The 24,209-nt window shown below is 37.5% G+C and overlaps 1 protein-coding gene across 7 annotated transcripts in view; it reads left to right on the forward strand.

Moving 5' to 3' along the window:
* Positions 1-24,209, forward strand: part of LOC115209965 (signal peptide peptidase-like 3) — a 368,123-nt gene that overhangs the window by 25,523 nt on the left and 318,391 nt on the right. For 2 of the 7 annotated variants that reach the window (XM_036502715.1, XM_036502724.1), the window contains exon 1: positions 17,398-17,528. The exons of 3 other annotated variants lie outside the window; for them this stretch is intronic. The gene's annotated coding sequence lies outside the window, so the exon portion shown is untranslated. Of the gene's footprint in view, positions 1-14,254; positions 14,499-17,397; positions 17,529-24,209 lie in introns of those variants that run through there. 2 more of the 7 variants (XM_029778622.2, XM_029778624.2) reach the window with 2 other exon arrangements.

Raw genomic sequence — 24,209 nt, forward strand, 5'->3', positions numbered from 1 at the left:
TGAACCAGAACTATGTGGCTGGGAAGCAAGCTTCTTACCATATACCCATGACTGTGCCTAATATAATCATTATCATTTAATGTCTGTTTACCATGCTGCCATGGGTTGTATGATTCAAAAGGAGCTGGCAAGCCAGAGAACTATCTAAGCTCTAATGTCTGCTTTGGCATGGCTTCTACAGCTGGATGGCCTTCCTAATGCCTACTTACTTGACAGAATTTACTGAGAGCTTTGTACATGTTACCGGCGTTGGTGAGGTTACCAAGTAACTGACAACCACAAGACTCCCCTCAACCTTAAGTGGAGGGAAATAGTATTGAGGGAAGTGACTTTATGCCAAGTGATATATATATATATGTTTAAACAATCAACGAAATTCCAACAGGTGCAGGAATGGCTGTGTAGTAAGAAGCTTCCTTCCCAACCACATGGTTCCAGGTTCAGTCCTACTGCATAGCACCTTGGGCAAGTGTCTTCTACTATAGTCTTTGGCTGAACAGAACCTTGTAAGTGGATTTGGTGGATGGAAACTGAAAGAATACATCCCATGTGCCAGTGGCATGTAAAAAGTATCCACTACACCCTTGAAGTGGTTGGTGTTAGGAAGGGCATCCAGCTGTAGAAACCTTGTCAGATCAGATGTTAGACGATGATGATGTATGTATTTATGTGTCTGTGTTTGTTTCCCCACCATTGCTTGACAATCAATGTTGGTGTGTTTATGTCCCTATAACTTAGTGGTTCAGTAAAAGAAACTGATAGAATAAGTACTAGGCTTACAAAGAATAAGTCCTGGGGTTGATTTGTTTGACTAAAAAGGTGGTCTTGCATTGCTGCAGTCAAAATGACTGAAACAAGTAAAAGAATAAAATAATAATCTGATTTTCATGTTTTATTATTTACAGTTATTACAGTTTTACAATAACAGAATATATGTTTGTGATAAAACTAGTACTTATATATATATTGACTTTTCTATTCTTCCTCAGTGTCAAACTAACACACCTGCTTCTTCCCTCATGAGTGTTTTGTTTTCTGTACATCTGGATTTTAATATATATATATATTATATATATATATATATATATATATATATATATATTATATATATATATATGTATATATATATATATGTATATATATATACATGTATATATATATATATATATATATATATATATATATATATATATATATGTATATATATATATATGTATATATATATATATGTATATATATATACATGTATATATATATATATATATAATATATATATATATATATATATATATATATATATATAGAGAGAGAGAGAGAGAGAGAGAGAGAGAGAGAGAGGAGAGAGAGAGAGTCCGACAGAGAGAGAGAAAGTCTTCACCATTCTTCCCAATAATTAAACTAATACACCTGCTTGTTCCCTCACCTGTCTTTTGTTTTCTGTACATTTTCAATTTTATGCATTTCTGTAGAATAGAGTCAGAAATTATCCTGTACACCAAAACTCACATTCCCTTCAGATGTGTATGTTTTAAGCATCATGTATTATGAATATAAAAAGGTAATGTTGAGCTTCTCTCCTTCTCTTCTGTAATTTTTCAGTTTTGACTTTTTTTTTTCGAAAAAGATTTCCGATTTATGTTGCACATATGTTCGAGGAAACATAATCTCAGATGTTTAAACAAGTCTGAAAAAACAATTTCAACAGAAAAATTACAGAAAAGTAATGGAGAAGTTTGAAAAGTCCAGCACGTTTTTCCCTTTTTCTACACAAAACCTACAAAACTTAAAACGTACACATCCAAACTAAAGTAAATACAGTTTTTGGCAATGTAGGCAAATCTATAGCAATATGTCAGTGTGTATTTTATATATATGTGTGTGTGTGAATATATGTATGTATATAGATCGTCCCTGTAACTTAGCGGTGTGGCTAAAGAGGCCGATAGAATAAGTACTAGGCTTACAAAGAAAAAGACCATGGATTGATCTGTTTGAGTAAAGGTGGTGCTCCAGCATGGCTGCAGTCAAATGACTGAAACAAGACAATAAAAGAATATATGTGTATGTATATACGTGAATATATGTGTATGTATATCTGTATATATATGTATATGTATACAGGTATATATATGTATATGCATATATATACATATATACAATTGTATATCTATACATATATATGTATATGTATATATATACATATGCATATATATACATATATATATGCACATATATGTATGTATATATATGTGTATATATCAATATATGTATATATGTATGTATGTATATATGTATGTATATATATGTATATATGTATGTATATATATATATATATATATATATTATATATATATATATAATATATAGATGTATAGTTACAAATTGAGATAGGGGTTGTAAATGCAACCCTCCATGGGATAACATATATCCAATATACTGCTAGTGAAGTACCCAACAAAGTTAATACATAAATGTTAAGGATTGTGATGCAATCAATTCATTTACTGTATTATATGGGCAAAGGTAAAATGATTTACCACAAATTACTAATACAAGATAAGAAAATGGAGAAATACATCTAAATCAAATATCAATTATCAGATAATACTCAATCACATACTTTATTTAAACCACCACATAAGAGACTGTAGGGTTAAACATAAAAAAGCAGAACAAATCAGTGTACACAAAGGAATGTACATAAAAAAGTGTACATAAAAGAGTAATGTTGTATAATAAGTAGAATATATATAAAAAAGAGAATATAAGTATAGATTACATCTTACAGCTGTTTCGGCCATGTAGATAAGTATGTCTCATTTTACCAATATTAACCTTTTATGGTAGGTCAATATATGGATATAAATGAGACATTTACAAAAGTATCATAAGGCCTCTTCAGAGATATACATATACAAATGAGTGCATATACTCACACTCCTATACATATAAAAATATACATATAGATAATAATGTAAATAAATAATATAAATTAGTAAACATATATATGTTCCACATTCAACGTTTCAGTTTTTCAACTTAATATTGTGATAATAAACATACACATATTAGTACCTAGATGCAAATATACATAGTCAATAGTACATTATATTACTTCCTACTAATTTCCAAAGTGTCATTAAAGTTAGCATCATTATCGTTGTCAATACCATTAATGCTACCATCATTATCATTCATAATATTGTTAATATCGCTTACGTTAGGATCCAAAGTGGCACACATGTATGACCGGGTTCCATTTAGTAATTTTCCTTATGACATAAATACACTATTGGATTTGAATTTAAATTATCATTGTCTTCCTCATGGTTGGTCCGTTGACCAACCGCACAGGTAAAACATACACATCCAACCCTAAACCCATACGTCCACATAAAGACGCCCACACACATGAGTAAACCCAACACATCGCTACACATTCACTAGATTGCAGAGTGCATGTCTGTCATCGCATGGCTTATAGACAAATCAGTACAGGCCGCAGTGTCTATACACTAACACACACACTCACATCTGCATATACTCATAGATATAAATACAATCTCATATACTGTATCAGGGAACATTCGCACACACATATATACATATTTAAATATATGTCTGCGCACTCATACGTACAAATAAAACCTATACTTATATCCACCCATGAATAAATATTTGCAAATACATATATACATATCCAAATACGCACCTGTGTACTCATATGTATAAGAAAAACATACATCCGTACATCCACCCACGAACATATATTACTTATATTTTAACAACCCAAGGGAAATAACCCAAACCACCTGCAGATTTAAGTGAAGCGATCAGCATTTGATTCTCATGATCAGCCTACCTAATTCTGCATTTCACTATTCACAGTTCCGAACTGGTAAACATTATTATTGCACTTCCTTAATTTGAATCAAAAACAGAAAAGACTTCATTCATACATTTCTATACATACATATTTTTTTGAATACCCATTACTCCGATAATTTTGCATTTTTACAGTTATACTTTTTCCATGACAGCAGAAAAACTTTTTTTTTCACAATGCCGTTGCAGTGGCTTCATGCAGGCATAGCGTGAATTCGATCCTTGATTGCCACATTTCACTTAACACTTCAACAGTGCTTTTCTCACAGTGAAACAATAGTTTTTCTGTGAATGACAGCAGTTATTCATTTTCCTGATGCCTTCACCAAGCAGAATAATGTCTTTGCCTCTTGCCAACCTCCGACAACTTCTCACACCATCCTCTGACAAACTTTCTCGCCAACCTCCAAAAACCTCTCTTGCCAAGCTCCAACAATCTATCCCTCCACCTGCTGACAGTTTTTTTTATACATTTTCGTGACAGAAAATACACCTTTTGTGGCTGTTATAATGAAATTGCTTTCTTATATCAGAGTAATAAGGCGTTTCAAAATAACATCTTTACCTCTGGGAATTACTGGGTACACCAGTATACACATGTACATACATATATATACAAATACATACATATTTACATATATATATACATACATATTTACATATACATATATATATATATACATATACCTAGATATACATACATATATGCATGTATATATATATATATATATATATACACAAATACACACACACACATATATGTTTGTGTGTGTATATAGATATGTGTATTTGTGTGTGTATATATGTATATATGTATTTATATACATATGTTTATATGTGTATATATATATATATATATATACACAAATACACACACACACATATATGTTTGTGTGTGTATATAGATATGTGTATTTGTGTGTGTATATATGTATATATGTATTTATATACATATGTTTATATGTGTATATATATATATATATGTATATATATATATGTACATGTATATATATATGTATATGTACATGTATATATATATATATATATATATATATATGTATGTATATGTGTGTGTATATATATATGTATATGTGTGTGTATATATATATGTATATGTGTGTGTATATATATGTATATGTGTGTGTATATATATATGTATATGTGTGTGTATATATATATGTATATGTGTGTGTATATATATATGTATGTGTATGTGTGTGTATATATATATGTATGTGTATATATATGTATGTGTATATATATGTATGTGTATGTATATATGTATACGCTTGTGTATATATATATATATATATATATGTATGTATGTATATATATATCTGTGTGTGTATATATACATATATATATATATATATATATACATACACTCACCACCCCCCACACATATATATTAAACTGATAAAAGTAGATATTTGACCTGGTTCTTCCTGATGATATCTTTAGTCACTGGATCCTATTAAGGAGCTGTTGAGGTAGTGAACCACGAAACGCGGTTGGAATTCCTTGGCCTAAGTTGTGGTTTTGTGTGTTTGAGTGTACACACTCACATGCACTGGAAGAAAAGTAGCATGTCAGTTAATTTTATAATGTAGCATAAAAAAGAAAACGAAAGCAAAGTGCTTTTTATTACTTTTACAAGGCAAATGCTAGGGCAGGGTGTGCTAAAGAAAAAACTAAAGAGGAATCAACAGATATTGTTGGGAAGAATGTGACACATGGCTCTAGAGGTTCTGTGTCGCTACTGTATGTGAGAAATGAATCGCTTGTTTTATACCAGCCTGCCATAATGTTAGTTGTAAGCTCTTTTAATTTGTACGCTGAAGAAAATTTGCTTCTCGGTTTTCTTTTCTTTTCTTTTTACTACTACAACTGCTACTGTTGTACTTGTATCTGGCTTAAATATTTAACGTTCTGAGTTCAACGCCCTTTTGCAGTTCAACCACTTCAAGGGTTGTCGACACTGCAGTTCTTTGTTTTTAGGTCTATAAAATAAATGCAAGTCTGTGGATTGTAAGTGCTTATCACGAGATTCGATTCCTCTGTTGTGCCAATGTGTATAACAATAATAATAACTATAACAACAACAATAACCCTTTCTGCTAAAGGCACACGGCCAATAATTTCGGGGGAAGGGTTAAGTCGATTACATCGACTCCAGTGCTCAACTGCTACTTAATTTGTTCGACCACTGCGTGCTTAACGATTCTGCTAGCACAATAATAATAATAATAATAATAATAATAATAATAGTAATAATAATAATAATAATATAATAATAATAATAATAATAATAATAATAATAGTAATAATAATAATAATAATAATAATAGTAATAATAATAATAATAATAATAATAATAGCAGTACCAGGCAGTGGCTCTCATGGCTTCTGATCTTAACTGATTGGAAGTGTTATCATGTACATTGTTTTGTCTTGGTATAAAAGATGGGCTACAGCAAATATTCTGCTCAATACCACAGATTTGCTTGTCAGTTGTTTGACCTTAACCAGTTGAGCATGTCCCTTAGTGGCTGACGATATGTGCATCTCTGATCATGAGCAGAAGTAGTGGGGGAGCATCATAGCCATGTGTTGAGAGGGATTCTTTGGGGTTCGAATAATTCATCTCTGGAAACATGGGTGGTTCTTTCAACATCCTTAAACAACCCTTATTCAGGGACCTTTTGAGCGGGATGGGCTACTCAACCTGAAGAAAATTCTAACTGGGCCCCACTTGCAAGGTCATGTGCTGTTTATCTTGATATGAGAGCACCATGTCGCGCACATATGGTTGTGATGCATGTGCCTGGTGTACCCTTATCAGACGGGTAGTCATGATGGGTATATTGGGCTTCGTATATTTTACCCCAGTGTCACTTTGATGGCATGAACTGCTCTCTCACTCAATAATAATAATAATAATAATAATAATGATGATGATTTCAAATTTTAGCACAAGGCCAGTAATTTCAGGGGAGGGGTAAATCGATTACATCACCCCCCCAATACTCAAGTAGTTGGTACTTAATTTATCGATCCTCGGAAGGCTAAGTCAATCTCGACGGAATTTGAGCCCAGAACGTAAAGACGGACGAAATGCCGTTGAGCATTTGCTCGGCGTACTAACGATTCTGAAAGCTTAATTGCTGCACAAGACCAATGCCTGACCACAAACAATTAAAAACAACAACAAAATAATAAAACAGGCCCCAACACTAAATGCAGAATGTGCAACCACCACAATGAGGCAGTTGACCACATTATCTCGGACTTATTAGTCTTTGCCAAGTCTGAATATATATACAGACACGACAAAGTAGGTAGTTGTATCCGCAGGACAATATGCTAACATTACAACATTAAAACTGACAATCGGTGATATAAGCATGTGCCAAACAAGGTACAAGACAACGACCAGGTTACAATCATCTGGGATATGCTAGTTCAAACCGACAAAGGAATAAAAGCTAATCGCTCATTCCTAATTATCAAGGTTTGGGAAAAAGTAAAAAAGTACCTGTTTACTGATAGGCATTGCAGTCCCTTCCGATCAAAATATTGTTCAAAAAGAAGTGGAGAAATTGTTAAAGTACAATGACCTCGAAATTGAAGCAGTCAAGATGTGGGACATGAAGGCAAAAACAATATCAATAATAATTGGAGCACTGGGCATGGAAAAAAACATAACAAAAACGTAGAAGCTATACCTGGATCCTCAGCGCTGCCCACTATCCAAGAAGAAGAAAACAAGGCCTGCTATGAACAACCCACAAACGCAAGACATTCTATATAGCAATTACCCAGTGAAATAAATTCTTACCAGCAAGCCAGTAACCAACACGTTACACACTCAACACACAGTACAAGCAGCAACACAACAAACGACTGGAACCAAAAAAAACTAACACAATATAATACCGGGAAGAGTTTGCGCACTCACAACAACGGAAGAGAACACACAATGCTGCACACAACGCGGTGGTGTAGCAAGTGATGCAGTAGAAATTTGCCTCAAACTCTCATTGTTGAGCAATTATATCAAGCAGAGTAAAAAGTAAGCAATGTTTTGAATCATGAAGAATTTGTACCGGAGTTTTGCAGAGTTCTGAACTTTTTAAACATGTTTTTGTAATTGTCTGATAATGCAGACATAGACTTGCCCAAATGCATCAATAAATTAACATTGTTATTTTTTAAACCGTTGTTACAGTCATCTGTTTTTCTGGTTATTGGAATTGCGTTTGGAGATTTCTAAGTTAATTTGATTTATTGTTACCTGTTGCAAGACTCATTGTTATTGTTCTACTGTTGTAGCCGTGGGTGGTTGATTAACGGCTTGAACTATTGTTGTTGTTACCCTCCCCCACGGGGGAAGGATTTGTATAAACTGTGTAGAGGGAACTGATTAATTTTGAGTGCCACTATGGCGACAACCGCGGAAGCAGTAGCCACGCCAGCACCTATGAACTATGCCGCTGCCGTTGGTCAACAAGAGGAAATCATTACCTTGAAAAAGGCTGAAATACAACTTTTATTTGGCAAAATAACTGAAAGCAACAGGGGAAAGTACCCCCTCTCCCCACCTGAAATAACTACCTGCAGACGGGAAAGAACCGTATTCTATAAAACGTTCTGCTTGAAAAACAAGAAAGTGAAACGGTTCAAGGAGAAAGATACAGAGGAGTGTCTCGGGTCAGTAATGAAGGATATTGCCTTCCTGACCCGGAGTAACAAATACGCAACAGTCGAAGCAAGGTTCGAGTCGGTTGAAAAGGCTAAGGAATATTCCGCTCGGACCTTGCAGAACAACAAAATGGCATAATTACCATTATATCGGGACGCAGGACGTCCTGGGTAAAAATCATGAATATCCCTCCTGATGTTGAGGTAGCGTGGGTTGTTGCCATGAGAAGAGAAACTGGAGGTAATCCAGGTAAAAAGATGTGTCTCCCAGAATTGGAAGGGACAATCTTTGGAAGTCCTGGTATAGGCTACACCTGCAAATTTAGAAGAGCTTCCCGATAGAATACAGGTTGCGGAGGAGTCAGCCTTAATCATAAATGTGGAAGGGAGAAACCCTCGGTGCTTCCGGTGCGGAAGGAAGGGACACCAGAGGGCCGAGTGTGGACATCCCAAGAAAAAAGCGAAAGATGGGGAGAAGGAAGTTCTCCCCACCAACGAGGAAGCGGCAAAAGTGGTAGCCCCGGCCAAGGAGGCCATTACGCAGGGGGCTACTACCAACAGTGAGACCAACAACGAGAAGGTGGTAGCCTCGGCCAAGGAGGCCATTACCCAAAAGGCTACCACCAGCAATAACAAAGATGAAACAAATAGTGAGAAAGTGGTAGCCTCGGCCAAGGAGGCCATTACCTAGAGGGCAACCACCAGTAAAAATGTAACCAGTGAGGAGCAGGTGGTAGCCCTGGTCCAGGAGGCCATTAACCAAGGGGCTACCACCAGCGGTGGTCCAGCAAGAGGATGGCAAAATGGAATTCCAGGTGGTTTCAAGAAAAAGACCAGAAGCAGTAACACCAGAAAAAATAAACCCCTCCGAAAAAGGGAAAAGAAAATCTCAAAGAAGGTGGCCTGAAAGGCCACTGCTGAAAAACTGATAGAAAGTAAAAGAACGACAGAATAGGTGGCCTGGTACAGGTCACCGAACCTGTGGGGGAAAAAAACCGGAAACGGTAATGGTAGTGTTTAGAAATACCAATACTTATTTGGTGGGTGTGATTGTGCCCAACCTGCAAACAAGAATCTTCCAGAGTGATGTTGAAGAAGGAGTCCTCACTTACGGAAGAATCTCAAGGAAGTTATACAATGACATGAAAAAGATACACTCAAAAGACATTGCGGAGCTTGGGTCACTCCAAAAAATAATCAACCTACCGGTGAACCAAGCCTGGAAGAGGGTGGTGAGGTTAACTCGGTCACCCTCCGGTATATACTTTGAGAAAGCTAAGCCGTTTTTTCGTGTTTTTTTTTCCTTTCAGAAATGGCTACATTTAGTATAGGCTGTTTGAATGTGCGTGGCCTGGGTTCGAAGTGGAAGCAGGCTTGTTTCCTCAACGTTCTCAGGCCACATAGGATAGATGCGATGGTCGTTACAGAGACCAAGTTGGACAAGCTGCAGCCCTTCTCGTCCCTCATGAATGGCTATGAGAAAGTCAGGTCTCGTAGCCACACAGGAAGACGTGGAGGAGCCGTAGTTTTTCTGGAAAAACTTGGCTCAGCAGAAACGTATAATCTTTGCAAACCCAGAAGGCGAGTTGGTCCTTCTGGATCTAGCATTTGGTGGTAAAATTTTCAGGTTGATTGGCATTTACGAGCCTACGACTGTAGGCAAACGGAATGACTTTTATCGGCGCCTGGAGAATTTTCTTGCGAAGTTTAAAAAAATAGTAGTGTTAGGAGAATTTAAAGCTGTCCTCAAAGCACGTAGGGACAGCGTTGGCTCGACTAATAGGACAAGTTACTCTCGCCTTGTCGATCTGCTTAAGTGATATAGGCTGGCAGACCCATTCAGACTGGATTATCTGAGCGTTCCAACGTGGACTTGGAGTAATAACGACGGATCAATCCGGTCTTATATAGATAGAATAATAGTTAATATTAGAGACAGGACTAGCTTTAGCTGTCCATAATTCACCTATGTATCCTACACGGATCACAAATTAATGACGTGTAGGATGCAGATAGATAAGGTACATAGACAAGGATCTGGTTACTGGAAGTTGAACAATTCCCTTTTAGCTTGTAAAACTTACCAGGGCCAGATTAGGCTGTTAGTTCAGAGGGCATTGACCGGCACCGTGTTGAATAACCGATGATGGCTTTCCCTCAAAAGAGCCATTCGCTTAGATTTAGCAAGCAGTTAAAATCTAGAGTAGAAGAGTGTCTAATTAAGGCTTTAGAAGAGGTGTTGAGTGTGGGCTCTGCAGTCCAAGTGCTGGCGGCGAAATCGGTCCTGGACCGACACCCCAATGCTAAACACGAAGGATGCAGGGTTCGGGCTAAAATTCGCGCTTTGGGTCGTGAGGGTATCAACGTTGCCTGGTGGGCTCGCTCTGTAGAGACTCAGCGTGGTGACGAATCCACGATAAGGTCTTTGGTTGATGAACAAGAGCGTTCGGTCCAAGGACAGGATGAGATATGTGAGGCGTTTTACGAGCACTTTGCTACGTTGTTTGCGAGGAGCGATGCCTTACGGGATTTTCTGGCCAGTGGACCGCGAATCACGGCACGTGAGGCTGAGCGCTGTGAAAAGCCGATCTCAGCTACGGAGGTCAAGGAGGTACTTTCTGAGTGCCCCGGGGATAGGTCTCCGGGACTTGATGGTTGTCTTACGAATTTTATAAAAGTATGCCAGACTTGTTCGGGGAAATACTGGCTGGTGTTTACACGAACTGGTAGCAGAATGGGAGTATTCCCAAATCTGTGAGCTGGGAGTTGTGACACTAGTCAGGAAAGACTCGAGCAAGGGGGATATCATTAATAATTTTCGGCCCATAACTGTTAAATACAGAATTAAAGGTGTTAGCCAAGAGAGTTAGAGTTGTCGTGGGCGACCTGGTTGCTGGACGGAGGGTCCTGTTAAATTTCAACCCTTTGTGTGTACGTGTATGTGAATGCTTGTATTTGTGATTATGTACCTTATATATAAAAACAAGGGTGTAGAGCGATCCTCACGATGGACTCGGCCGACAACCGGAACCGTCTTACATGTACCAACAGCTGTTCGATAAAGCTCCACAAGTCAGCTCGTCCGACAGCACTTTCGTTCCTGTATGGCTTGTCTTGAACTGGCAGAGCTTCCCTGCTAGCACTGACAGACCAGGGATTTTTGGAAATTCCCCATAACTCCGATCCGAAAGCCTCTGGAAAAGACCAACTAATTGATTTCCTTCAGCGCCCAGAATTCTCCGGAGGACGTCGTCGCTCTTGCTATAATAATAATAATGATAATAATAATAATAATATAATAATAATAATAATAATAGCTACAAGGCCTGATATTTAGTGGGAAGGACCAGTCGAGCTCATCAATTCTAGTGTTCAACTGGTACTTATTTCCCCGGCCCTGAAAATATGAAAGGCGAAAATTATAATACTTGTTTCAAATTTTGGCACATGGCCAGCAATTTTAGCTGAAGAGGCGAAGTCGATTACATTGTCTCCGATTTCAAATGCCGCCGAGGTGAATTTTGCCTTTCATGTTTTCGAGGTCGATAAAATAATGTACCAGTCAATTTTGGGTTTGAATATATACTCGACTAACTATCCCCATTACTGAAAATCGAAGTCCTGTGCCTATGCTAGAAACCGTTTGCTGTGAATGAAATTAGCCATTCGTTCGCTGGAATTTGGAATAGAAGAACCTATAATATTTGGTGCGTTGGAAACAGTAAGCAAAGATATAGACAACTGGCCGAAGGAGTTTGGAACACAATGCCCTGTAGAGCTGCTACAGAAAGTTTGTCTTTTAGGGATAGCAAGGATTACCAGGAGGGTTCTAAGCACATGAAATCTCATGGATACCTAAGGTTACAGGTAGTAACACACTACCCTCATAAATCCTACCTGGAATAAGACCGAACCTGAGTTAAACCAAATAATAATAATAAACGCACCCTGAGAGCGCAAACCTCCGCCAATGCAACATCAACGTCTTTTCAACGATTAGCCAGAGATGATTTTTAAAATGAGAATATCTGAAATAAACTCGACTGCTCTCACAAACGAGAATACTGAAAATGAATCCGATCACTCTCAAAAAATTGTAAAAAAGAAAAACCGGAAAAATAATCCAGAATCCTTGTCCGGTACCGGATCGATCCCCAAATCTAATCAGTTCATGTCAGTCACGAGGCCAAACATCCTTGAAAGTTTCATCCGAATCCATCCAGTAGTTCTTGAGATAGCTTGTGCACGGACAAACAAACACGACTGAAAACAATACCTCCGCCTTAGCGAAGGCAGAGGTAATAATGATTTCTTTTATTTGCGACCAGAGGTGGAGGGCAATACAATCAATAATAATAATGATTTTACTGTATTTGCCACATTCAGTCATGCACAACATGTTACGGGAAAAGGTGGCGGTTACAAAACGTGGAGATGGTATGGGTACTAGCAGGGGCTCAGAGATCGTTGTAGTAGCGTCACAAGAACAGTAAGAAAGCGAGACTGAATTAGAGGTTGCAGTGTGTTTGTTACTGTTTCAGTTTAGTTAATGTCAGCAGTTAGTTACACTCAGTATTGAAGAGGGTTTTAAACTTAAATTAATAAAATAAAATAAAATTTAAGAAAAGCCATATTTATCTTTCGCCTGTTATCTTCTTTTTTTTTTCTAAAAAAAAACAAAGAAAAAACGCTTTGTATTTTATGATACCTGGTCATTGATGTTGGATCTTGTTAAATTTCTTCTAACCACTTGAAATAATTAAAATTTTCACCAGATTATTTTTTCAAAAATGTAGTTATGATGTAGTCTTAACACACTGAGAAAAGGAATGCGATTGATCTTGGTCATTAGCATGCAAAAACTACATCAGTGTAGAAAATGTGAAAATATTCTTGTAGTTATTTCAGAAAATTCTGTTGATTGGAAAGAATTTAATAAGATCCTTTAGTTATGTAATACCTATCACTTTACAAACAACATTGCATCATTTTCACTTCTCGAAATATCAATAGTAAGTAACTGACCACCAGATAACCACCCGATTTATTGTTGCCAATCACACATGACTCTGTGTGTGTGTTTTTCTCCTACCACCTCTCACTCATTTTTCTCGTCTTTTCTCCTTCACATCTCTCTTGCCTTTTCCTACCCTGACTTCCCTTTCCATTTCTGTCTTTTGCTCGCTGTTTCCGTCCCCCAGTCTTACTGTTTCTCTATCGTATCCTCTACCCGTGATTCTCGCCGAATGCTAATTAAAAATAGCTTCAAACAAAGTATAATAAAGAAATCGCTGTATACTAGGCGTGATATCTATTGTATAGTAAAGAGAGAGAGAGAGAGTAAAAGAGTGTCGTGTGTGTTTGTGTGTGTTTGTGTGTGCGTGTGTAGAATAATGTGATATATATGTGTATATAATGAGTGTGTGAACAGTATGTGCTCTCTGTTGTTTTTGTTTAGCTTCAACTCAGACCCGATCCAGTAAAGCTTTTATGATCAAAAACATTTCTGCTATTGACAATCAGACCTAGTGTGTAACTATATTAACTGTTGTGGCCTTCCATTTTAATTCGGTAGAACGTAATTTCAACGAGATCTGGCTGCCATTTTTAGCAGGTTAAACGACCGCATAGAGACACCCTCGATGATCCGCATGTATGTATGTACGTTGTGTGTGCTTTATGTGCCTGTGCGCGCGCATAATGGTATGACTAAATTATCATAGCCGTGTCTGCATGTGTATGCGTGTTCTGTGATCTGTTTGTAGGCGGTGGTGTCTAGTGGTAACAGTTTGTATGAGATGCTGAAGCAGAACAAATTCTGTGGTACAGAATAAATGTTTTTGTCGTTGCATACAAATGGAGAGCGAGCGAGACAGATGGATATATAGATGGACATACCGCTTGGTGGATAGGTAGGATCTTTTGTGACATATTTTTGGAATATTGTGCACTCACACATACATATGCTAATATTGTTGTTCACAACTAACGTATAACATTTAATATATATTCACACACACATTTCCTCATCTAAAAATGTTTATATAAAAAAGTGACTTGTACACAAATATATCACATACTATGTCGTACATCATAGTATCAAATAGCTGTATGTATGTGTGTGTGTGTGTGTGAGAGAGAGAGAGAGAGCTATTTAATGCACTCTATATATGATGAAAAAATATTATTTATCTTTCATCTTTTAGGATGCGATAAAATAAAGTGCCCGTTAAGTACGGTCGTTGTAATCGACTTTCACTTATCTCCTCTCCTTAAAATTGTTGACCTTGTGCCAAAATTATAAAGAATTATCATTGTTGTGTTTATAGTAGAAAGGATTAAATTGTTATTTTAGCTGTTTCATAGAATTTAACCTAATTACATTCAGCGTTGTGAATTTCGAAGTTTTCATCAACGTTATAAACCTATTCGGATAAACACACACGAGCCTTCCACAGTGGTATATCTATGTGGTATTCGAACTGCTAGAAAAAACAACTCGGTCATCGTCAAATCATACGCACACACTGACGTACTAGCGCCTTAAAAACAACAGCAACAGACTCATTGGATAATGTGTTACGGTATATAGTGTATTAAAAGAAAATAGGTGTAAGAATTGTCACGACTACTGGAAGACAGCCTTGGAAGGCTTCTCTGTGCACTGCTGGTCTTCTTAATCCAGAGTTGACTCGTGGTTAAACAACAACAGTGCACGCATAGACAAATTTAGTGAAACGTTTGACACTAGCTATGTTTATCCGTTCCAACACATACGCGCACATGCCTGCGCGCACGCACACACACACACACACACATACCTGTCTGCTTATTGCATCTATCTGCCTATATATCTGTCTGTCTGTCTATCTATCTATCTATCTATCTATCTATCTATCTATCTATCTATCTATCTATCTATCTATCTATCTATCTATCTATCTATCTATCTATCTATCTATCTATCTGCCTGCTGTCTATCTATCTATCTACCTGCCTGTCTATCTATTTGTCTGTTGATTGGAAAGAATTGTCTGTCTATCTATCCGTCTGTCTGTCCGTCAGTCCTTGTCTGCCTGAATCTCAGTCTGATTGTCTTTCTGTCTGCTACCTGTCTATCTGACTTGTCTGTCTGTCTGTCTGTCTGTCTATCTATCTATCTATCTATCTATCTATCTATCTATCTATCTATCTATCTATCTATCTATCTATCTATCTGCTGTCTATCTATCTATCTACCTGCCTGTCTATCTATTTGTCTGTTGATTGGAAAGAATTGTCTGTCTATCTATCCGTCTGTCTGTCCGTCAGTCCTTGTCTGCCTGAATCTCAGTCTGATTGTCTTTCTGTCTGCTACCTGTCTATCTGACTTGTCTGTCTGTCTGTCTGTCTATCTATCTATCTATCTATCTATCTATCTATCTATCTATCTATCTATCTATCTATCTATCTATCTACCTACCTACACACATATATACATACATACTAACTGCAATAGGCCTCATTAGGAAAATACTTGTCAAGGATATAGGACACCTGCATCTAAAGACTCCGTCTTCGGCAACTTGACGTCACTAACAAGACACTGAGACGTATTAGAAATAGCAGCTAAATCATTCTTTTCTTGAAAGGAAGGAAACATTGGATAATGTTATTCTAACCAAAACAGAAAATATAGTCAATGCTGCAACATCCCTTGGTGATCGGTGTAGTCGACCAGAGTTGACCAGATTAAATAATTTTTTTTCTTTTAAATCTTTGACTTGTTTCAGTCATTGGATTGCGGTCATGCTGGGGCACCGCCTTGAAAGGTTTAGTCGAGAAAATCGACTACAGTACTTGGTAACTCCGGTACTTTATCGGTTCTTTTGCCGAACCGCTAGCTACAGGGATATAAACAAACGAACAGCTGCTGTCAAGCAGTGGTGGGAGTCAAACACAGACACGCATGCACACATATATACACACACATACATGCATGCATACATACATATTCTCTCGCCCGGCACCGAGATGAGAGATGTGTGAAAAATCCTAAATGTTAAATTTTATTTTTTATTCACCTGAAGAAAACGATTTTTGTACACGATGTAATTGATTTGTTCATCAATGAAAACACGTCTGTAATAGCTGTAGTGAAACCGTAGCCAATCTGAAACTATCTATCTGAAAGAAACCCATCGTATATATGTCCCCCATCACTGCTTGACAACCGGTATTAGTGTGTGTCTCCGTAACCTAGCAATTCGGCAAAAGAAACTGATTGAATAAGTACCAGGCTTTAAAGAAAAAAAAGGTACTGGAGTCGATTCGTTCGACTGAACTCCTTCAAGTCGGTGCCCCAGCATGACCGCAGTCTAATGACATACACACACACATATATATATATATATGACGGGCTTCCTTCAGTTTTTGTTTACCAAATTCACTCACGGCTTTGGTCGGCCTGGGACTATAACAGATGACACTTGCCCAAATTGCCGCACTGTGGTACTGAATCCAAGACAACATAGTTGGGAAGCAAACTTCAAACTCCACACAGATTCTTTCTCTGATTTTTTTTTTCTTCTTCCCCGCAATGTTGGATGTAATGGAGCATATTGTACTTATTAATCGACACCGAAGAGCGAAAAATGGCGAAGCGAAACACCTGCACAATTAGAACTCGTAGTTGCAAGCTACATTAAATTTAAGTAGCAGCTAAATCTTCGCCAATCTGTCGTGTTTTCTTGAAGAATGGACCCATTGGACAATGTGGTATTATATAAAGGTCTATTTAATGAGGGAGAGTAGGTAGAGCTGAGACTGAACAATGTCTCAGGTATTTACATTTCACTGACCCGTATATTGGTGGAACTAGGCTGCCTAACTGCTGGTCAATCTGCATTTGCTCCTATGCAGACTTAATGACAGACTATATACAAGGAGTAGTGTGCGTAGAGGTTTGTTGTCGATTTTGAACCCTTCTTTCGCTTCTCGTTGATATTTAGCACTAGTTAACCTTCTAAGTAAATAGAAAAAAGGCATTCTAGCCTTGACCATACCGACTTTTTTTTCTCCCTAAACGTTGTAAATCTGACACTACTTTATTCAATGTGTAATTAACACCCCCTCCCCTTTTCTAAAATGTTTTGAAAAAGAAAATACAGATTAACGTGCGATGTGGATAGAGATTTGGCCGCTATTTTTAGTAGATGGCATGACCGCGTCAGAGTTCTCTTGGTTCGTCGCTTCATTCATTAAACTCGCTTTTGGTTTAAAGAAATACGAACGTGGCGAGTTCTAATTTCTTCGTTCTCTTGTAAAACATCTCAAGGTGTCTTCTGCTAAATAAAAGCTGCTACTGAACTCAATAGTGCGTGCGCGTGTGTGAGAGATGCTTTTCATAAATTTATACTTCAGCTATACATGAATAATATGGTTTCATTTTCCGGCTCTTTACGTTCTGCGTTCAAATTCCGTCGAAGTCGTCTTTGCCTTTTATCCTTTCGGGGGTGGGTGGGGTAAAGATAAAATATGTGCCAGTCGAACACTAGGGCTTCAGTACTGGAATCCTGTATTTATTTATTTATTTATTTTTATAAATGTAACTTGTAAGAAGAATTCAAAGGTTTATATAACGCTATTATGCTTTATTATCGAATCTGAAACATCGCACTACATTTCCCATATGATTTCTGATAGTAAGCTCCAGTTCAACTCTGAGCATATCTCTGGTCGAAAGTATTCAACTTAGAATCTTCACGTCATTTTCTCTGGCATTGTTTCTTGAACTCCATTCTTCAACATCCATTCAACTTATTATTATTTTTTAATTTTGTGACTGTAGACGTCTAATTTGAAGTTTTTACTATTTGTCGGAGGTCAAGCGAATCAGGCTTGAACTTCGCTATTGTAGTGAACTTCTTTTTCTTTATTATTTACTAGCTGGCTCCGTGCCGTTAAAACTGATGGCTAATTGTAGTATTTTATAAATAAATATGGATAGTAAATCAAATTAATACACTTGTCAGTGTTATCTAGTGGTTGTCTTTTGAGATGTGACATCGATCTTTGTTACTGAAAGAACGCCAGTTCATAAATACTAACATTCACATACTTCCCTTGTACACGCACACACATATACTCACACAGAGTTAAAACGCTGTTTGATTTTTCTTTTCAGCGTTGAATGTTCACCATCCCACTTCTATTGCACACACACACACACACATCTCCCTTTTACATACACATACATATACTCGCACAGACTTGGAACGCTGATTTTTTTTTTCACCCTTCCTTCCTTTTTCCTCTCTTACTCCTTCCTTTCTCATTCATGTCATCTCATTCGATCCTTCTCTTCGTTCTTACTTTTATGGTAAATAATAAATCAATCCATATGTTGTGACGGAGAAAAAAACACGAATATTATTATAGTAGATTTAACAGTGGTTTGACTTCTCAATTGAACGTTTGTTATTACATACTCTTCATGCAGCAGCCCCCAGTTTAAACTCACTTAACATTAATATATATATATATTGTGTATGTGTGTTGTACCAAAGTACAACATATGTAGACAAAATTAAAATTTCTAACCAGGCTGTTTGCTTTTGCTGTAGGAGCGCCTCGCTAGCATTGAAGAAGATAAAGAAGGGACCTAATCTCGTTTATTATCGTCATCATCATCATTGTGTCTGTAGTTGTGCTAATAATGCAATTTATTGATCCACCTTTGCAGATATATCTTCCTCTTTAGATTATTGCTAAATGCCAACTTCAACTGCACCATTCATTTTCTTTTGTTCAATTTGGACGATGGTGGCAGAGGAAAGAAAAAGAAAATATAATTCTGTATTTTTTAAGGCTTTTATTTTTATTTCTCCTCTCTAACACACACACACGTATGTAATATATTTATGTATTTCTTATTTATTTATTTGGGAAAGTCTCGCTATTTAAAGTGGAAGAGACATTCACCGATGTTGTGCGTCGTTCTGATGTTTGTTATTCATTGTTCTACATTTTTAAAGTTTTTGTCTTAATTTCAGTGCTGGAATTTCTTATCAGTAAACAGTTCAGAACCCGCTTGCACAGCACATACACGCACACAGACATGCTCTCCTGTAATTTTGTCTGTCACTCTAATGGTTTTCTTTTCCCTTCTTCTTTCCTGATAATGTTTTGACTATTTATTCACTACTTATCCACTCATTTGTATAATTTAAATAATTTCTCTGTTAGTTATTGCTCCTTTTCTCATATATATGAAGTAAACATCAGAGATGCTTTGCCCCAAGCAGAACCTGCGTAAATTACTTCAAGATGTAAGATTATTTTTTAGTCTTGATAGTAAACTAAAGCAGTTATATTGTTGGGAATCCTTCAGCGAGTATCTCAGAGTCACGAACGTTTCACCTGTATGCTTCGCCTGTGTGGGCAACAAGGATTGGATTAACCTTCGCCTTAAGTTATTAGGGCTCATCTTCTGTAAGTATCTCCATACAAGATTTCTTCCTTGTTTTGGATTCCAAACCGATATTCTGCAAGAAATAGCACACTACTCTTGCTGTGGAATCATGACAGCATATTTCAAAGGGAATGAGGTTACAAGCCATCCTTTAATTGAGTTCTCTGATATATTTAGTTTTCTTCGGTTGGTGAGAAATGTCAAGTCAGGTCTCCTTGAAACTAACTTCAGATAGTGTCTGAGAGCTTTGCTTGCCTTTTTCTTTTCTTTTTTTCGTACGCTTATATTCCGACTGGATTGGTGAACTGAACCGTTGGTCAACGGTAACGTCTACAGTTCTAGGAGTATAAACATTTTATAATCAACGAAGAAAACAAAATAAGTACAGGCGAACTTAGCTCTATTTTTTTTTTACATCTTTCAACTATAGATCCGAAAATGAGCCTATTTATAAAATATCACAGTATAACCAGTGGATTGGAATCGGTGGAGCGACAGAGAAAACAGCTTGTGGTTGTTTTTGGTTCCGTCACTTTGTTTTGTGTTCAGATTTCTCCCAAATCAGTCTTGCCTTTAAAATCTTTTGAGATCGATAAAACAATCGTTAAAATGATTATATTTCTATATAATCGACTATACACTTGGAGAGTGTCCCAGCAAGGCTGTAGTCCAGTAAAAGAATAAAAAAATTCTATTATAACATTAAAATTGCCATAACATAAAATTTCTGGATTCGTATTTTTACTGATTGATTTGATTTTTTTCTTATAGTCTTTATTGATAGTTTATTATTATGTCTTCGTGTGTTTCCTTTGAACAAGTCGCTTCAAGATCTGTCTGTCTTATTTATCCACCCTCCCACCAATCCGACCTACACGTGTGTATTTTTTCTATGGCCTCGGGTAACCCCGCCTCATGTTGGCACGATCAACAAACATTCCACTTGTGACCATTCTTTATTTTCTCTCACTCTTAATATATTTAGAACTACATTGTTCCTCTTTTTTTTTTGTGACAGTAGATTGTGATTTTGAAGGAAATTTCGCTGCTATTTCTCGCTGGCCGAGCTCTATTTGTATCATATATTGTCTTCTTTTTCTCTTTGTTACCTTTCTGGTAAAAAAATAGAAAAATATTTCATCTGCTTTTCCAGTGTCAGTGTATTGTATCTCCTGCCAAAATCTGTAAGTCATTGGTTTTCAACTTGCAAATCGCCAGGGATCTGCGGTGGACTAGTGAAACTTCACGAAAGTTGTGCCGGGAGAACGTGAGCTGTGTTCAAAAGAAACCTTATAGTGTAAACCTACAACTATTCACTTACATATAAATTATTCTGGTGTTTGTATATATCTGTCAGTTGTGAGACAAAACTGGGAAAACCATTTTGTTAATAAACCTGGCTTATAAAAAAATGGACAGGCCTTTCAAAAACTTCGGTGTCCCCGAGGCCATACACAACAATACTTCTATAAATTTATGGGCTTGTGCTCATGCTAGAAACCATCACCATGATAATGATAATCGTCTGTTGTAATATCTGGATTCCGACCGCACCCCAAAGCACAACACACACAAATCACTCTTACTCCTTAACCATAGTCCATCTCGTCGGTATTCAAATTTCATTTCGAAAGATGGTGTCTGCGCAGATTTCTTTTTCATCACCACCCACCTGTCTTACCTGTATATCAGCAACAAAGATTTCCAGTTACTCTGGCTCCAAAGTTTCCTTCCCATGCACCTCTACCCAACACCGTCACAACGATCTTCCTAATTCAAAGATATATATCTTAATTCATCCATCGCTGAAGTCATCGTCCTTCTTCACACTATCTCTCACAATTATACTTTGATCCGAATCTTTCATGATCTTCAATTTTCTACATTAATTAGTTTCCTCTTCAACTCGCATCCGACCGACATGCACACACTCGTTCTCGTGGTTTGGAGATTTCTTTCTCATCTCCAATCTATCACCACCTCTGCATCTATCGAGTTGTCCCATCACTACTTTATCGCGACAACACCACCTGCAAGACTACCATCCGAATTGCGAAAAATGATTCCGTACATTGCATATCCACACGTTTTGTCGCAACATAGATTGCAACGAATCTTTTTGGTCCTTTGCCAAAAGGATCTCTGCAATTTGCGGAATCTCACTTTCGTTTACTGTTCAACCATGATGGTTGTGTAAGCAGTGTACCCAGAGAGAATGCCTCCACATTTGCTATTTAATTTGTTTCCAATCCATGCAACATACACTTGGTAAATCTCCTCCAAATTCTCCTTCTTCCACTCTACTTGGTTTGCTAACAAGCACATGTACATACGCCAAGTGTGAAAGCATCACTAGTTGTCACTTCCCATTACTTTCAAACAACGCCAAACAAAGCTAGCCCTTATCCATACCTAACACTTCAGTGCCCCCCCCCCTCTCTCTGGATATACCTTGATCTTTGGGAGCATGCTGCAGTGTGTCTTATTTTTTAGAAGGACAACTCTTCCAACCCTTCCAACTACCACCGTATTCCACCCTCTTCCAGTTTCTTAAAGGTGATGGAGACAGCCATTAACAACGATCTTCTCTATCACTTTGAATCTTTCCTTGCTTCTTGACTACCAGTACATCTTTAGTAAAGCCAGAGATTTACCAGTGGGATGTTGCTCTCAATAAATTTAGTGGTAACAGTTTTTCTCTCGATATCAGCAAAGCTTTAAGACTCTGTCTAGCATGCAAATCATGTGTCAAAAACTGCTCTCCTATGAGTTCCATCCATTTCTCATCAGGTTGCACTATGGCAGCGTGTGCTGAAGTAATCCACATTCCATCGACTCTTATGTGCTCCAGGGTTTGCTTTTATTCCCCATACTATCCTTCTTATTTGCCGTCACCATCAACTACGCCCACTCCTACGCAGATGAAATAACTTTTCATGTCATCTTCACTTCCCACACCCAAGCATAATTCACTTGCAGTCAACACGACTCACACCAAACCTGTACAAACTCAATGAACAGAAATCTCAAAAAAGTTATCCAATAGGGTCATCACCTAATAATCACAAAGCTAGATATTTTATTTTCTTGAGCCATCATATATACTTCATTTCCGGCGCTGTTCTTACACATACAGACATCCCATAGGGCATCCAAAGAAAGGCCTAATTCGCATAAAATCCCTCACTAACACACCCTATCTTGATAGACGTGTTTGTTTGCCTCTTCTCTCGTCCTCTACTCCTCGGAGCTGGCTGTTCTCATCCCATCCCCTCTCAAGTGCTCCTTTCTCACATGTCTCTCCTCTTCCCATTACTCCTCTCCGAACATGCACTGACCACCTCGTCAGATGTTTTCCAGAACGTCTGACATCTGGAATCCCCTTCCTGCACATGTTTATTTAGCCAGCTATCGAACGGCCTAGGTTTTATCCTGTTTTGGAGGGCCTGCGAAGGAGCATAGTCCCTCCCACCGGCCTCAACCCAGTCCTTGTCGTCGTCGTCATCATTATCATCAATAGCAGCAACATTTCATTAAAAATATTTATTTTATCAGCAAAACTACTTGTTGTTGTTGTGTGTGTGTTGTGGGGAGGGAGAAACCGCTTCGCTCTTTTAGGGGTGACTTGAAACACATCATCAATGTGTCCTTCCCTTTCTGAAGTCAGTGGAGTGGTGGTGGTGATTTTGAGGGATATTTATGTGCTATTCTACCAAATTGAGCAACTACTTACAGGTTTCCTTTAGCTCGTATATGTAACGTAGTTTTTGTTTGTTTAGCCCCAGGTCAGCCCTTATCAAGCAGTCAGACCTCTGGTCAAAAAGTTTTTCAGCTATATCCGTGCCCCTTTTTCCTCTTGAATATAGACAAGCATTATCTAATATTTTCTTTGGTAACAGTGCAGCGTGTTCGAGAGAGATATGGCTGCTGTTTCTAGCAGATGGAGCCACAAGTAAATTTGTATATATGTCTGTGTGTATTCTGTTCAACTGATTGTAAGTGTTCATGTTTTCAGTTATATTTGTTAAAAATCTTTCGCATATTGCATATTATGTTGATCTACTTCCTACTACTGCTGCTGTTGTTTGTTAAAGGTTGTATTTAGCTTTTCTTGGCCTTAGTCGCCCTCACTTCAGGAACAAACTCCCGCCTCCCAAATCTCTCTCTCGTA

The sequence above is a fragment of the Octopus sinensis genome, linkage group LG1, assembly GCF_006345805.1.
Source record: "Octopus sinensis linkage group LG1, ASM634580v1, whole genome shotgun sequence".
In the NCBI taxonomy this organism is placed as follows: Eukaryota; Metazoa; Mollusca; class Cephalopoda; order Octopoda; family Octopodidae; genus Octopus; species Octopus sinensis.